This window comes from Arvicanthis niloticus, chromosome 11, assembly GCF_011762505.2.
Source record: "Arvicanthis niloticus isolate mArvNil1 chromosome 11, mArvNil1.pat.X, whole genome shotgun sequence".
NCBI classification, from domain to species: domain Eukaryota; kingdom Metazoa; phylum Chordata; class Mammalia; order Rodentia; family Muridae; genus Arvicanthis; species Arvicanthis niloticus.
In genome coordinates this window covers 39,185,121-39,203,649 of record NC_047668.1, presented here as the reverse complement: position 1 = coordinate 39,203,649, position 18,529 = coordinate 39,185,121, and the positions used below count along the sequence as shown (strand labels likewise).

Below are 18,529 nucleotides of genomic sequence, written 5' to 3'. Positions count from 1 at the left end.
GATCCACTTCAGTTTATGGTGTATTAATCTGATTCATTTGTACAACAGTCCTTTTATTTTACGTTTACCCTCTTTAGTAGTCACAGTGTCTTCCCGTCTCACACAGGCACTTATAAACATTTTAATGTATTTCTTACATGCTATTTTGCTTGCGCATGTTTAAAAATGAGTGCATATATTTTAATTACAGAAATGTTATTATAAATGAATTAATTTTATGCTTATTTTAGTTTCTTACCTCTTTAGCACTATAAAATTGTGTCTAAATATCACTTAGCCTGTTATTTGGTCATATTTTAAAGACATCATATAAAATGAATCATGCTACTATAGCATAAGTTCTTTGAGGAAGAGCATATGGGTGTTATAATGAACCTCAAATATTGCAAGCAAGAACAGGAGAAGGAGGGACAAGGTACGCTCAGGTTTTGCACATCTGCCCTCCTTAACTGCTATCTTCAATGAACTCTGGCACTGGGTTGTATCTCTCTAAGCTGCATCCATACTTACTGTTGTGACCTCCTTGCTTCTTGACCTAAGCATCCAAGGGTGTTGTGGGAATGACAGTGAATGTTTTCCATCACAGTCTATCTCTATTGATACAGTCAGCACTCAAAGCATTCACAAACAGATTGGTCACGCATAAGCCAAGTGTTTGCTGATAGTTTATTAGTCCCAGATGCTCAAACTGTGAGGCATCCTTTTTGACACCACCTCCCACAGATCTGAATCAAGGCACATTTGTGTAAAGATCTAACAGCATAGAAGAGATTGGGTAGAAATATGACAAACATTGGTGTCTTAGATATTTTAATGAAATTGTGATATTGATGGTTCAGTCTTGGGCTACATTTTGACACAAGGTATCGGGCACTTATTACCATCTGTGTCCTATCACTTGTAAATGGAATGGTGAGTTCAGATGGGAAGCTATGGGTTTAATTGCCTCTATCTTGCTTAAAGAAGTGGATTTTAAAAGTGATGAATACCAAAGTTTGAACTCCTTATCAGTTGCATTGCTCTTTTACTGGCTTTTACTTTCTTTCAAGTTCAAACTCATGCACTCTGATTCTTTGATCTTCCCTTTATTAGTGAGCACACAATGCTTGTATTAGGTGGCTTTCCAGAAGCACAAAACCAATAGAATGTATAGATGTCATAAAAGATGACTTCTTTGGTTGGCTTGCAGGATAGAGACTAGGAACTCCAGCAGTGGCTGGCTATATACTGGGCTAGAGAGGATAAGAGCTAAGTTGCTCCTCAGTCCATGAACTTGGTGCCTCAAAAGTCTCATATGAAGGCCTGGAGCTCCCTATAAAGTTGGTAATATTAAATCTACACTGCAGTGATAAAGAGTCTACCATCAGTGGAGAACCACGGTGTCAGGAGCAGACATTTTCACTAAGAAAGAAGAAAGAAAGGACTGGAGCAATAGTTCAGTGGTTAAGAGCACTGACTGCTATTCCAGAGGTTGTGAGTTCAATTCCCAGCAACCACGTGGTGGCTCAAAACCATCTGTAATGAGATTTGATGCCCTCTTCTGGTGTGTCTGAAGACAGCAACAGCATACTCATTTACATAAAATAAACATTAAAAAAAAGAAAAGAAAGAAGAAAAGAATCAACAGACCACACCACTTTCTCCTTAGCCCCACCCGTCTGTGTTGTTTGTTACTGAGTACACCAGGATGGCTGGCCTAACCATTTGACTTCCATTGTGTACAGAACTAAGACCATAGATATATGCTGCCACAACCATCTTACAGCGAGGTCTGAGGATTCAAACTCAGGCCCTCACACTCATGCAGTAAGCCCCTGTATAGTTACTTTTCTATTGTGATGAAACTCCATGGCCAAAAGCAATTCAAAGAAATTTGGGCTAATTGTTTCAGAATCCATTGTAGCTATGGGGCCACAACAGCAAACAGCAGGCATGGCAGGAGCAGGAAGCTGACAGATCACACCTTAGTCACAAGCCTGAAGCAGAAAGCATTAACAGGAAGTGGGGAAAGGCCATAAGATCTAAAAAGCTATACCTCCATAATGTTCTTCTTTCAGCAAGGACATCTTCCAAACAGCTCTACCAACTGGGGATCAAGTGTTCAACTGTTGGATCCTATAGGGGACATTCTCATTCAAAACACTACCCACTGAGCCATACCCCCAATCCTAGTAACCTATGTTAATCTCATTTTTAGTTTTACTTGTTTTTTACATATTAAATGTTCTGTAAAATTCCTTATTTTCTATTTGACTCCTTACGTTTTTTATTTTAGTTCTTAACTTCATGTGGGTCAGCATTTTATTGTCTTGAGTTACACGACTATATTCTCTCCATTTGCTTTGTGGAAACATTTCCATACTGTTCTGTTTATGGTTCATTCTGGTTTCATTTTGGCATTTTCCTTTTGGTGTGAAAGGTACCATAAAGGTCTTCTTGAATTAGTGTTTTCTTGTAAACCGATTTAGTTCTACCCAAGAGAACTTGTCAGAGAAGGTGGGCAAGTACGTAAACAATGAGACCTGACATTAGATGAAAACAAACCTACAGGAACCCTGGGAGTCCCCAATAGTAGGAGGAGGTCGACATTACTGTTGCTATGATCAAATACTGTGACCGAAAATAATGCGAATGAGGAAGAGTTTATCATGCTTACAATCCCAGTTTTTAGAGGATGGTCATTGAGAAGAAATCAAGTCAGAAACTCAATTAGCTATTTACATTCATAGTCAAAACCAGAAAAAATGAATGCAGCCACTTGGCTTGCTTGCTAAATTACTTCCATTCAGCTCTCTCCTGACTTACAGAGCTCAGCCTCATTCTGCCTTGCCCCAATAGGAATGGTGCCAGCCAATGTGGGCTGGGTCTTCTTACATAAATTAAAATCAGCACAATCCCTCATGACAAACTTTCAGGCCAGCCTGATCTAAGCTATTTCTCAAAGGATGAGCTCAAGTGAATCTAGGATTTAGCAAGTTGACATTTAAAACTAACAAATGGGAACATGAACTAGGTCTACCATCAGGAAGAGTTTCCCTCTCAGGGATGCAAACCTCGTATTGATGAGACTTTAGAGAGAAGAAACAGAGGAGCTAACCGTGGAGTCCTTTACCACCATTATAAATACCCATTCTTTATAGAACTGTAGACACTCAATTAGAAGATATTAGAATACCTGCTTCTGCAAGAACTGTGCATAGGCTAGTGTTGGTAAACCACCCTGTTAGCTTGAAATAGATCTTACTGCACTATTAAAAGGGGAATCAGACCCTATGGATGGAACATGTTTGTCTATCATGAAAGGAAAGCTCAAACAAGGAGTTTTTTTGTTAGCATGGACTCATACCCCTTTATCTTAAGAAAGGTATGGTAGGGTCTAATTCATTTCCCTTAAAGCTACATGGTTTAAAAAATTATAGCTTCCCAGTAGACATCAAATAAACACTTCCTTCTAAAGAACAAAGTGGGCTTCAAGTGGGAAGGATGGGGCTGTTGTCGTGACAGCAATGAAGGGGTTGATATTATGTGGAGGAACAGAATGATGTCGAGAGATCCTAAGGCCTATGGTCTTGTCTGAAACTTTGTGAATGTTTTTCTAGTCCAGTCTTATATCTTTAAAATAAAATGTGGCTACTGTGACCTATAAGTGGTGACACCAGAAACACTCATTCTTATCTAGACATGTGATTCTCAACAGACAAATACCAATATGCATATAGGGATCTCTAGAACATCACTAACCAGAGATACCCAAGTTATTTGGGTCTCTTGTCTCACATGTCTTAACACTGTATGCTTAATTCTGAGAAGCCTGTGGAGAACAAACAAACAAACAAACAACCCAAACAAACAAAACAAACAAACAAACAAAAAACAAACCCTTATCCCCCAGGGGCCCATAGACAGTGAAAGACTTCATTCCTCAAACTTCCATGAGGAAAAAAAAAGATACTGGTTTGTATATTGAAAAAAGATGAAAATCTAAGATTTGGTATCCAAATGCTTCTCATAGATAGTTCAGCCTGAGTTGGAGCCAGTCAAATTGAACAGTTCAAGTTTACTTAATCCAAAGGCTCTCCTCCAATGTTTGGGCCAGTGCTACTTGATCTAAGATATACTGTGATTTTTATCATTACTTACATTAGTATTAAATTTATATAAGATATTACATTAATATGGTATAATGTATAAATGTAAAACAATCCAATTCTTCTATTTTGGAGGTTAAAATAAATTTATATTATTTTTCCTTTTCCTTTTCCTCTTTCCAAATCTCCTCATATATGTCTCCTTGCTCTCTTTCAAATTTATGGCCCCTTTGTTTCACTAATTGTTACACACACACATGAAGGAAAAAAAAAACTAATTCTTGTACTCGAAATCTAACCATTGACTTGTTTTAAAGCTTTAGATCACACAACTGAGTATCCACAAAGACTCTGCATAAGGATAAAGGAAACAATGGCTAATTTGTACTTTCTGGTTTTACCCTGGTTACTTGCAGAGATGTAATGTTTTCCAAAGGGCGATCCAGGAATCTACCTGCCCCCCCCCCCCCATCTCCCTGTCACTGGAATTAGAGAGGTATACCATTGTGCCTGGCCTTATATGGTTACTATGGATTTGAACCTAGCCCCTCATGTTTATGTGGCAAACACGCTATTAATCTATCTCAACTTGGTACATTTTAAACTAAAATGCTGCATGGTGTCCAGAAGATGCACATTTAATTATGATGATAATCTGCTCTCCGCTAAAGTTTTGACTGCTTCGCTCATGTAACATGCTGATAGACAGTAACCTGGGAACTTGCTACTTATAAAGCATGAGGCTATGTTCCTGCTTCTAGCAGTTGGATCCAGACATCATAGTGAAAACACTTGTGTCATAGTTTCAGAGAAAAACAATTTCAACTTGAGCTCTGTGCTGGCTTAAACTATGTTTCCAACAAATCTATGATTGAAGCTCTAACATCTACACTGAAAGAGCTCATGAGTGTATCCAGACATAGGGCCTTTAAGAAGCCACTATGTTGAGTCTTATTCCAGTGAAACTATTATCCTTATCAAAGAAAAAAAAAACTTGAACACACAGAGAAGGATACTGGGAATGCTTATACACAGAATTCAGGCCACTGGAAGACACAAAGAGAAGGTGACCTACTTCTTTTGATACCTTGTCCTTGGGCTTCTAGTCCCCAGAGAAATGAGAAAATTGATGTCATGGTTTAAGCTCCCCAGGCTGTGGTGTTTTGTTGCAGTGACCAATTAGGTAGGTGCAGACTTTTTTCTGATGGTATACTCTTTGATTCCCACTCTGTGCCAGTTTTCACCTTATCAGTCTGTGGATAACGTGCCATAGTGAGAGCAGCTGAGACATGTGAAGAAGTTTACAGATGATATGACAGGCGTTTGGTATGTCTGACACAATGTTGGTTCCAAGATGGAACCTGTCATCACTGATAGTGTTGGACCTCATGAAGAGTGTTGAATCCACTTCCCACTGCCTACAAGCCATGCTATACCAATCTCTTTCTCTGACTCTTCACCCCCACATGATTTTTACAATCTATCACTTTCTATGGGCACATGGCTGTTGTCCACACCCACCACAGGTAGTTTCTGTAGCTAAATGATGATGTTGCCACTGTTTAACTCTTGAGGAATTACAGCTTCAGAGCAAAGGGCAGAGTTAGCTTTTCTCTTCTGTTGGCACCTTAAGAATTCAGATGCTTCAGTTTAAAGCAATTCAAATTGATCCCCAAACCTATAAATAGGTGCTAGTGGGTAAAGTGGAAGTTTCTTGATTGTTTTTTTTTTTTTTTTTTGAGACTTCAGTTGTATCATGTGATGTTTTTCTGAAAAACTGGTGAGAGGATACTTTGTTGAAGCAGACGTGAGAGGATGCTTTGCTAAAGACAGATACATGGTATTTTTCTGGAAGCTGCCTGAAAAGGGGACATGTGATGTTTTGTTGGAGTACAAGACACAGGATGTTTGGAAAGAATATAAGTATAACTCAATAGACAGTGGATGACACTATGTGGCATTGGTTCACCTTGCTGGTCTTCATTGAGTTTTGCTGATGCTGGTCTTTGCTGATGATGCTGTGGCATTGGATTGCATTGCCTTCTTTGTTGTCACTTTATAGAGGGGGAAACACAAAAGAACTTCTTGGGATATTATGGCAGATTGTTGCTATTTTTTTCAGATTCAGGCTGATTGGCTGAGCCTCACAGTTTCTTCTGGATTAAACTGCTATTGCTAATTCGTGTGAACTGAACTGCTGATATCCTGACAAGAATTGGAATTGCCCAAAAGAACTACTTCTAAAGTGGTCCACATCCTCCTTTTGCCCTAATAACAACATTTCCTTTCCATTATTGCTGGTAGGTAGTGAGCTTGAAGGGAGGTTACACAGTGAGGAACACTTCCAGAGTTACCTTTGGCTGACTTTCGTTTGTGATTAATCATAAGTCTTCCAACATTGGCCTTTGTTTTTAATTAAGATGTGCATTGTACCCTGCAAAGTTTTTCCACTTACACATAGGTCCTTGAGAAACTCCTAGCCTGAAGAAAATGGCTTTAGTCAAACATAGATTCTGTGTACCATAAACTCATCACAGAAGCATTTGTGGTCATTGTTTAGCTTCCTGGAATTGGTCATGCTTTGTGTTGCTTGCCTTTAAAGACACTAAGAAAATACACTTGCTAGCTGACATGGTATTGACCAGCAGTCCTCTCATATTCTGTCTCTGCATGGACTGTCATGGCTGGCTCAAATATTACAACATTTAAGAACCCTTCTTAAAGTAGGTTTTGAAAAATCTAGGCCTATAAATGGGTGCTTCAAAATGATTGTGATCTGCCTCACTCTTCTGCATATGTATATGCATGTATACATTCATGGGTAGCATTACTTGCACTCATTGGTGTATAAAAATGAATAGGATATAAAGATGGGAGGACGATAGGTTGGAGGTCATCTAAAAGGAGTGAGAAGAAAAAGCTGTGGGTGATTACGATCAAGATACATTCTATATGAAATTGTCAAAGAGTAAAATAAATTATTTACAATAATGATTCCAATCCATGCTTGAGGAGCATTTCCTGTTATTTTTCTGAGGGCATTTGTTTCTGTCTGTACAGCCTGGAGAGGTGGTCACATTTCTTTGCCCACAAGCACTTTTAAAAAGGTTTTAAAAATTGAGAAAATGTTAAATGAACCTGTCATTTCCTGTTCCAGTTCACTCATAGCTCAGTCAGTTCTTCTTGACTAAAACAAAGAGACAATTAATGTTTAGAGAGGAATGATGTGTTTTAAATTCATTGCTTTGGACTTTTTGGTGCTGCATGGCCATGGTGGAGATTGTGCATGGCATTCATTAGACATCCACCTGTGACTCAGAGTTGTCACACTTTGGATGGGATGATATTGTCCTATGGGCAAGTTGTCTGTCCTCCATGACCTCAGGTTGCTGCACATTTGTCCTGGGCAATGTGCTGGTTAAATTTTTGTCAGCTTAATTGGGATTATAATCAACTAAGAGGCAAGCTGCTGTGCATGCCTATGGTTAGGTTGTTTGAAGAGGAAAGACCCACCTTAAATGTGAGTGCACCTGCCAGGCATCTTGCAGTATTGTCTCAGATGAAAGGAGGGCTAGGGAATAGAAGTTTTGCTTTTTGCCACATCACATTGTCACCTTGCTGGTAGTTTCCTCTGCTCCTTTATTGCCACTGATGCTGCTCCAGTCCTCTGTTGTGAATAGAACCCACCTTCTTAGTCCTTCCAGTGCAGTATGAAGACCAGTGGATCTCTAGAAATTCTCCAACTCATTAGTGCCAGGTTGGCACTGATGAGCCATTGAGTCTCACAGGCAGAAAAGTTAGCAGGTTCTTACTCTCTCCAGTGTGAGACAGTCATTGTTGGACTACTAAACCATGTTGTATGAGCCAGTCTAGTAATTTCTTTTTACATATACATCCTCTTAGTTATGCTCCTCCAGAGAACCCTGACTTACATAGCTTGCATATATTAATATGACCAACATGCTACACCAAATTTTATCCTTCACATGCCTGTGACACAAAGGAAATGTGTTGACCGAGGGTAACGGGAAACTCAACCTGTCACCCTTTAGTCATTAGTTTCAGTCCTTTGCATGTTCTAAGCTCTCTTTGGCCATTTACATGATAACTAAGCTGAATGAGAACTAATTACCTTCAAGTCCAGAGAACCAGAGTGGTGCTTTGTTATGGATTCCAAATTCATTGAGTTTCTCATTGACATGATAGTGATTGTGGAAAATAACCATTACAGTCTTCACTTTGAAGCTCTCCTACTGACAAAATCAGAACATCTCAGTGTTTACAAAAATTGTGTTTGTGAATTAACACAAAATATCTTTACATTGGTGCTCTTATCTCAATGGAGGTTATTATAGTTTGATAAATATATGAATTAAGGGGCTAGAGAATAACCTGGTGGTAGGCTGCTTACCTATCATGCACAGGGGCTCTTGATTCAATCACTAGCATAGCAAATTAAGTATGGATGGCTGAAAACTTTCAGGGTGACTGACAAGTTCAGGACTAAAGTCAAAGATGGAGCTAAGCATACAGCAAAGAAGAATTAGATGCAACCAACCAAAAGAGAAGAATGATAGTCTGTGTCACATTTATAATCTCAATTGGGGGAGGAGGTGTTGAGATGGTCTTATTGTATAGATATATATGGCTGGTACTCTGGGTAGGCTGTTTGACCTCAGATTTGCTGTTAGCCTGCTGCCTTAGCCTCCTGAGTGCTGTGATTGTAGATGCATACCTCGGCATTAACACACTAAGAATCTGTCTAGGACATCACAGACAGGTAGGCAAGTAGGTCGGTCCCTCATCATTGAAACAATTCAAAAGGTATTGACTACAGATGCAATACAAGGAGAAGCCAAACAGTATCTGAGGTTTAGCAAGCAGTCACAAAGCTTTGGGGGTATATAGATACAGGTACACAATAAACTGATTTTAAAGACAGTGCCCATTTTGGCTCCTGGCTATGAAGTGGCCAGGTGCATTGTACCAGAGAACGGCCTGATAGCGATGATTTTTGTCTGGAGATCTGAGGAGACTCCCAGTACACGTCTTTTGTATCACGAAGGCATCTCTCTCTCACACAATGCTTGCGGATTTCTACAGATAGATTCTCTATTCACTGCAGCCAACCTCTCATTTTACCATCACATGGTCCCGTTCTTCACTTTGAAGCCCTCCCACTGTCAAAATCAGAACATCTCAGTGTTTACAATAATGTATTGAGTTTTATTCATCTCTAGGTAATATAGCCCTGGAGGGAATCTTTGTGTCACTTAAGTGTTATCTGGCTATCCCAGGAAAAGAAAGGATACATAGAGGCTTGTTGTCTGGAGAGCCTGAAAGTGATCCCGTAGCTTTGACATGGAAGGCAGCTGTTTGCAGGATACCATTCGCAGAAAGATCTTTAACCGTTTGTAAAGGACACATAGATCCATTTGGCGGGACACCATGCTATGCACCAGTCAAAGGCACAATGCACCACTGTCAGAGATCATGGTGTAAAGGCACACACAAGAGAAGGAGAATTGGGAAAGTGAATATAATGGTCCTGGGAAAAGTGCAGGAGTGTCCCTATGTGCAATTGTAAAGATGAGTTGAAAAACTAAGAAACAAATTCATACTTCAAATACATTTGTGTGTCTTATGGAATGTCTTGCCATCTGGAAAACATGAGTGGGGCTTCATTTCTAAACAATTTGGTGTTTGAGTTGCAAACTTTTCATAGACAGTATCTGAAGTCAGCCAGGATGCTGCAGACACTGTATACACAGGGCACTTTTTGACCTTCATGGATCTTGTCCCTGGTTCCCCGTAGTTCAACACCAGCAAGGTCTCAAGTTTAAAGTATTAAAAGCAAAATTCATTATAATCGTGTCCAAAAGAGCCAAAGACTCCCCAAATCTTGAATGTTTGGATGAACATGATTTCTAGATACAAAAACATATCTATTTTTCTCACTTTATGATAGAACGTTTGTTTTGTTTTCATTTTCAGTACGCATTGTTGACACTTCATGTCTTCTTTGTACAATGCATAAAAACATTTTATTGCATTTACTTGTGTATTCTCTGTGTGTGTGTGCGTGTGTGTGTGTGTGTGTGTGTACGTACATGGGTAGCTCTTGTGGAAGGTGGCATGCGTGTGTCATAGTATGCCTGTGGAGATCACAGACCAAGATTTGGCTTTTCTGAATAGAAAACTAGAGCTCACTTACTGCTTAAGGAAAGAGAGACGCAGAGGAGAAGGTGACTTGTCTCTGGGTGGAAAGTGTTCAGTGGTCTGACAAGCCATTTCACATTAAAACACAAGCATAATGGTACTGGAGGAGTGGAGACATGGCATTCATTATACATGGCGTGCTACTCTGTTGAGAATGTTAGTGAAGTGTCTCTGGAGCCAGAGTGGTAGGTAGTTGAGCTGCCTTGGAACAGAACTGGAAGAGCAACAAGTGCTCTTAACAGGTGAGCCATCTCTCTAGCCACCTAGTCAGTTTTCAATGGTGTCTTTTAAAGAGTAGACATTCTTGATTTTTATGAGAATTTACTTATTTTTAAGTTAAAGGAATATGTGTGGGTGCACACGTTTACACATGGAATCCAGAAAAGAGAGTCAAAGAATTACTGGTGATTGTGAGCAGCCTGACCTGAGAGCTGGGAACAGAACTTCACTCCTCTGGAAGAGCAGCCAGTGCTCTTAAGCATTTAGCCATCCTTTCTCCAGGCTTCATTTACCTTTTGTGAATCATACTTTAGGTACCATATGTATCTATTATTATCTAAACTGAATCTAATTTAATTCATAAAATTAGATCTACGTTCAAATAATGTTATTTCTTTCTTTCTTTCATCTACATATTTTCAGGTTTTGGGTTTTACACACAGACCCATGACCTGCCTAGAGTTAGCTTGTATGTGTAGGTGAGGTACTGCATGACCATTTATTTATACAGTGAGACCAGGAGTCTAAGTCTCAGGTGTAAAAATATTCTATTAACTAAGAATCACATTGTTTCTTAAACAAAAGTTCTCCATTCTTAAATCAGTTTTTGGACTTCACAGTTCTGAATATTAAAGGCAGTCCATTTTCTCCTTCTAACATCTTAATAATCTGACCTGAATAGTGTCTTCTTGGGAAAATGGCTGGAGCCTATTATATTTGTGGCCCTCTATTCATTAATATGCTTACTCATCCTTAGTATCACTGGCTGATTTGTCAGGGCTTAGCATGCAGATTTGATACCATGTGATTCATCCTAACTTCCTGTGTTATTCCAGGTCCATTGTGGAATGAACACACCTCTTTCCGGCATGAAATCAAATGCGTTGCATTTGATGATATTTAATTGTAATTATCAGAAATACTTAATTATTGTATTTAAGGAGTTTTAATACATAACACTTTTTAAAGCAGATATTTCAGGGGCATGGCATGTTTGTGTTCATATTTCCTCAGTGCTCTCAGCATGCAAATTTTGAATGAATTTCCCCTGTTTTATATGTTATAAGTTTTGGGTGGTATTTCAGTGATGCTACCTTTTATTTTCTCATTCTAATGCAAGTACATAGAATTGTCATTAATTAGTAGGTGTTGACACTGTTTTCAAATCTTGATAAACTTGCCCTTATTCTCTAACGTGTTTGTAGGTTCTTGTGAATTATTTTCTAGCCAATCATGGCATCTATGAAAAATGACAGTTTGTAGTTTTCTCATTTGTACTTTCTCTGTCTTTCCAATATTCATGCCTTTTATTTATTAATTTGGTTCACTTAGTTAACTAAGACCACTAAGACAGTGTTTCATAGACAATGTCAGTAGAAATACTTGTATTATTCCCAATACTTAAAGACAAAAATTCTATCACTACAGATTTTAGTCATCTATCTATCTATCTATCTATCTATCTATCCATCCATCCATTTCTCTTCTATCCATTTATCTATTTTCTGTTGATTTATTACCTAAATATCTTTGTATCTACCACCTATTACCTACATATATGTGTATACATGTGTATATTTGTTTATATGTATATATGTATTCATTCATGCATCTATCATCTATCTACCTAACATCTATCTATATACCATCTATCATCATCTACCTATCTATTCTACTCTATCTTTTGTTTTTCTACTTAGGAAGACCTATAATGATATAAACAATGCATCATATTTTATTAACAACTATAAATACATTCCAGTGTATTTTAATCATTGATGAATTGTTTTATAAAAACACTTTGAATTCATTCAGAAATGATTACAAGACAAGATGAATGCTGTTCCACATAACACGCTAATTCCATTAAGCTTTACTAGGTAGGAAACATGGACAGGGATTTAGAACCGCAGTGTGCAGTCTCAGGAAGGCAGGAGCTTTCAGCTAAGTGGATGAATTGCAGGCAAGGCTCTGCCACTTCTCGTCAGAGATTGGTGACTCAGTGTCAGGGGGCACGGGTTTCTATGATCTGACCGCAGGATGACCCCTTTTTATGGAGGACAAGGTATTAAGCAAGGTCGTTCTCTCTGGAACCATAAAGGAATGGGTAGGGAAGATTGAGTTCTGTTTTGTTCCGAGCAGAGCCCCTGTGCTTTTGCTAGCTTTCCCTGAGCTTGTGACCAGGCAGCACTTGTTCTGTACCTAGTGCTGGTGTTTGTTGCAGCTTCTATTGTGCTGAGTCTCAAGAGCTTGTCCTGTGATATTATAAACTTGTTTGGTATATCATTGCCTCTGTTTACATTTAAGCAGATAAACACAAGTTTTCAGCCCAGGGATTCTCAGTGAACCTTGCTCCAGTCTCAGTGTTTCCTTGCCTCCTGTAATAAGCACTTCCATTAGAATGTTGTATCTCTTCTTGCATTTATTATCTGATGGCTGTCATGAAGCCTACTTTCTAAAATGTGTATATTCAGTCATAGCAAGATTGCATTTCAGATGCAGGTTCACACAGTCTCTAGATGAAGGTTTAGATTTTTTCCATTTCTTCTTAGCTTCAGAGTCAGGAGTTAAAGATATTTACACATGTCTATAAAGAGGTTATGAAGTTGTCACAAGTGTGTGCTATTTTCTTTATTTACAGCATCCAATTAGGCAAGTAATAAAATCCCCCATTTTTTTCAAACAAGGAAGCCAGGCTTAGTGAGGAAATAACTTGTCCAGTATCATCTAACTAGTAAGTAACAAAAATAGTATTTCGATGTAAGTACATCGTATTCTAAAATTTATGCTTGCTTTCCAAAGGTCTTCCTAAGGGTACAGAGCTGAACATTTTTCCAAACTTAATCTTTTTTCATGACTACCAAGATTGATAGTTGTTAAGTAATTTTTTTAACACCTTGCTGTTTACTCGTTGGCCATGCAATGCTGAGAAACAACAAAACAGGAAGGAAGGAAACACTAAAGAAGCATTAGTGAGTCTTTGATATCTGCCCTCAGTACTGTCAGCATTTGCCTTATCATGCTGCCACCTTTCTGACACTCTAATGTCCTTGGTGGCCCTAGGATATGAGGCTCTGAGTTACAGAGTCTCTGTCTCCCTCTCACATCCCACAGTCAGATAGAGAATTCTTCATGTTGATCTTTGTAAGACATCTGCCTCCTAAAGATGAGACCTGGGAACAGCCATGTCCCTTTAATCAGGGTGTTATTAACGTAAGTGCTGTTAGTAAGCTTAAAGGATTAATATGAGGGTTTCATAAAGCCAGTGTTGAAACCAATGCTGAGAAATCTGAAAAGCACTAGCATTCACAGGGTGGCCATTGTTCCTCCCATAACAGCAAAGCTAGTTAGTTCTAGACCACCTTGTGGTTCGAATCATGGTAATGATGACATGGAGATACGGGTCTACCGACACCTGGTGCTCAGCCTTCACCAGGGTAAATAACCCAGTTAATTACCAGATCAAAATGGGTTAGATTTGCTTTGCTAGCAGCTCAGCACTTTAACTGGGTTGTGGGAAAAGACTCTATATGACATTAAATGACTTTCCTAAAAGCCAATTTCTCCCCCAACTGCTCGTATTAGAATCAATTTCAGGAGTCGTTCACAATGAGTGGTTTATTAGCTTCTGAAATGCGTTTACTACATGCCAGATGTCCACTCATGCACACCAGTCTGCTGTTGTCTTGCACTGACCCGTTTGTGGATGCTGTGGCCCTGGATCTATCACCGAGGAAACACGTCACAGAACAGACTGTAGTTGACATCCTGGAGAGAGGAGTCATCCACCAGGTGTGGGCAAAGGCGTGGGGCTCAAGGGTAAGGTCACCATGAGGACAGATATAAATCATTCTGAGATGGATTCAGAAGTATATTGTTTCCTTAGACAGGCCAGCACTGCTCAAGCATTTAAATATTCATTGATTTGATGAGAAATGATTAGAAATGAATAGAAAAAGAGTTCATACCCTTGACAGAGTCGTGGAGCTCTCCTATAGCTGGCTTGAACTCAATTTTTGCAAGTAGGTCTTATTAATTCATGGTATTTTACAGAAAAGATCTGTACGGCTTTGTGTTTTCACTTACAGTGTGTAGTACCAACTCATCTTGTCAGCAGGTCAGTCTGAACTTTTCAAATGGGAGTTCATTGGAAGGTGATTTTGACTTCATATATGGCAATGTTGGGGAAAAAAACATAGCAACCAAATACTTTTAAAAAACTATTTCTGCAATCTATAGAGTCAGCAATGTATTCCACATATTTTCATTAGAAAATATGACAAATTTCTAGTTCTCTCCTTTCTATAAGCAAATAACATGTTTCATTTTTAAGTAGGTTCTTTCAAATATTTGGATTGATGGTATAAAATCCTTTCTATATAACTTCTAAGTAACATGCAGTAGCATAAACAGTACTGCAGTAGGTCAGAATAATTACAGTTGTCAATTATTTACTATAAAACATTGGAGTATATTGAAAATACAATGAAAACAATATTGGTTGAATGTGATTTGTGGAAGAAATGACTAAATCTTTTATCTGTGTATTCCTAATGTTTTGTGTCTATGATCAAAGCCATGAATATTGTGAAGTCATTCATTTTATAGAAGTGGATAATAAAAGTGAGTGAGACACCCACAAATAAGCATCCACACACTGCTGAGTGGGACCCATAAATGCGTATCAGATAACAAGTCCCAGTGTTTTCCCAGTGCCACAGAGAGACTTCTTTGGAATCTGTTAGGAACTGCTAAAAGGCAGTAGCTAAAGAGTTTTCCGACACAGAATAAAACTGAGCTACCCTGTGAGTGACCAAGAATAAGAACTTGTAAGAAAGCTCTTGATTACGTTTTATACACAAATGCATGGGAACACAGACCCCTTGTCAAAACTTGTTACTAGTGCTGAGGAAAGACTCTGAAAATGGTTTTCACTTGAATGTGCTGCTAGAGTTGCAGGGCTATTTCCCCATTGGGTTTAGTAAGAAATTAGCCCCACTTTAGAGTCTTAGATGAGTGTCCTCTAGCTAAGGGTACCTGCTTTCTGTCCATCTGCCTGCTTACATGAAGAATCATTTCTCATTTGAGTTGGATCACATACTTACGAAGGTCAAGAAGCCCCTTGCCCTGCTGTGTGTAACCTGGAAACCATGATGACATATAGTGTGATTCAGTTCATGTTTGAAGGCCTATAAGCCAAAGGACAGATGTCACTGACTGAGCAGAGACAACAACTCCACCCTCTTCTCCTCTGTTCTGCTCCAGCCTCTGTCTTGTGTTCTTGTGCCTTTTCATACTAAATTCATGTACCTTTTTGCATCCTAATTATGATGACTGCCCATTGTGACAGGACAGATCATGTCACCAAGGCTCTGGGGAGGGACTCAATCTACTACTAACTCTAAGGTGAATCCGATTTCCTAGTGTCTTCACCAACAGTGTTCTTAAAAATGAAGTGTTGGAGCTCTGGATTTTCAGTATAATGTTTCTCTCTAGGTCTTAGCAACGCAATATATTTCTACATATTGTGAACCCTAGAGTTACAAAGTCTACATAGGAAATACCATTTCTAGAAATGCAAAGGTTTAGTAGCATATGTGCTGATTTAACAAATAGTACATGAAATTACAAGATTTATCATCAATACTTTTGTAGTAGTTACACTCTGTTCCTGTGACAAAACTTCATGGCAAAAAAACAACTTAGAAAGAATTTGTTTGGGCTTATGTTTCCAGAGGTCTAGAGGCCACAATGGCAGAGAAGCCATAGCATGCCTGCAGGAGCAGGAGGCTTGTTGATCGCATTGTGTCATTCATAGACAAAAGGCAGAGAAAGAAAACAGAAAGTAGGGAAAGTCTAAGCATCCTCAAGCCCCACCTGCAATGACATACTTCCTTTAGAAGGACCAGTCTCATAAAGACAATACAATCTTCTCAAAGCCACCAACTGGGTACCAAAACTTTAAATTAATAAATATATAGGAACATTTCATATTAATACCACATACTTGTAGTATTAGTGCCTCAGAAGAAGCATTACATGTGAATAAAGCCTGGAAATGCACTGTCCTGTCCACACCTCCACTGCAATGACCACATCCAGCTCATTACCTCAAGTGCCACTTAGGTGCTGAGGGCCTCCAGACAGAATCACTCTTCTGAAAGTGCTCATCAGTATGACTAAAGATTCCAGTCATAATTCCCTTTTATTAGAAGTGTTAACTACTATAGACCCAGCCATCCTGGGATCTCTGATTAAAGAGACTTAGACATCTTTGCTATTTCTCTCTTCCTCACAGCAGATCTTGAGCTCATCAGTGTTACTTTCAGAATGTGCCCAAGCTCTGGACATTGTTCTTTCTCTGTGACCTAAATCATGGTCACCTCTTTGGGTAATAACTTATTCCCCAGATCTCTCACTGTACCTCAGTCTTTGTCCGTCTTCACAGTATTGCTTTTTATTATTATTATTATACATCCCTCCTTAACTATACTGATCTGGAAAAGAATTTAGTTGTTATGGCCAGTAGAATTCTGAACCCACATGGTTGGGCCAAGCAGCTGGACCATAATTCAGACAGTGAAGAACAGGAGGCATGAACAGGAAGAGAGCATCTTCTTGGGACAGGAGTCTGCCTCCTTACCTTCACTTCTTCACCTTACCCTGTGCAGCCACAGCTTCCATGCCTTTACCCAAGGTCTCCTCATCTTCCAGAAACTTCATGGATTTCAAGTCTTGTCCTATTCATAGATGATGGGGATACCTGTTGGCACGGTCAGCTCCATGATGGTCTCTTCTAAGAGACCCTCCAGATGCTTGATGATGCCCCAAGGGCTGTTTCAATCGCAGCAATCAAGATCCCTTTCCCCACTTGATCTGGGGGACAATTTCTTCATTCCAAAAGGGCAGTGCTGTGGCAATAGTGTTCTCCAGGCTCTCACAGGAGGGTATCTGGTCCTCAGTAATGTCTGTGTACCTGCAATCCTTGCTGGTGTTGCTGTAAAGAAGATGATCAGGCTCCATTGGAGCCAAAGTGACATTTTAAGATTGTCTCCATGCTTAGCATCTTTGTGCTTTATTGAAGCCAGTTAAACTCCCATAGTGTCACTCATTGAGGTGCCACATCCTGACCACTGGCAGCCACTTCTGGTCAAGGGTTTCCAGGACTGTCTAGAGGGTCCCTATTGCCCTCTTCTGTGTGGAAGTGAAGCACATATCAAATTCATGGCCAGCATCTTGCAATGCTTGACCGCCATACTTTTTTACCTCCTAGGGCTCAGATCAGCGTTGTTGTATCAGCTACTGAAGTGGTTCCCTGGGTTCCAGGTGATCTTGTCATGCTATATCAGCATCAGCTTGTAGGCTTCCATGGCAGTAAGTAGGGCACAGTATTTCTCAAACAATCTCCAGAAGAAACCTGCTAATGTAGAGTCATATAATTTCACATCTTGACTCAAACACATTTTGTGTGTGGAAATTACTTAACTGTGTCCACTGCTTTGTTAGATTGATTAATATATTGATTAATATTTTTATTGCCTTCTATCCCAGGAACTAAAATGTCAATGCAGAATAAGACAGAACTCTTCCTCAGGCTGAGCTCATGATAGAGTTTGTCTCACATACTGGTTGGTCTCCTTGGAGCTGTCCACAGTGACTTCACTTACAAAATTACTTCACCCTACCTGATTGCTTCAAACTGAGCTCTTGCAACATTTGAGAATTGAACATCCTTCAAAGCAGAGCAGTTTTCTAAACTTTAGGCTGTATTAATACCAAATCATTGTAGGGCTTAAAAACAGTTGGGTTTAAAATACTAATTTGCCTAACACCTATCTTACTTTCCTAATGTATTACATTTGATGAAAGGAGAAATGGTGGTAAGTAACCTGTAACTTTGTTGTTAAATAAATTTTAGTCTAGTCTGGCAAGAAATTTTTTCCCAGAATGAATTTGTAATAGTTTTCAGTTCTAGTCATATGTGATAGAGTCAAGACTTGTAA

The 18,529-nt window shown here is 39.2% G+C and overlaps 1 pseudogene; it reads right to left on the bottom strand.

Annotated features, from left to right (window-relative positions):
* Positions 1–17,171: 17,171 nt before the first annotated feature.
* On the bottom strand, positions 17,172–17,896 carry LOC117717228 (phosphoglycerate mutase 1 pseudogene; annotated as a pseudogene).
* Positions 17,897–18,529: the final 633 nt, after the last annotated feature.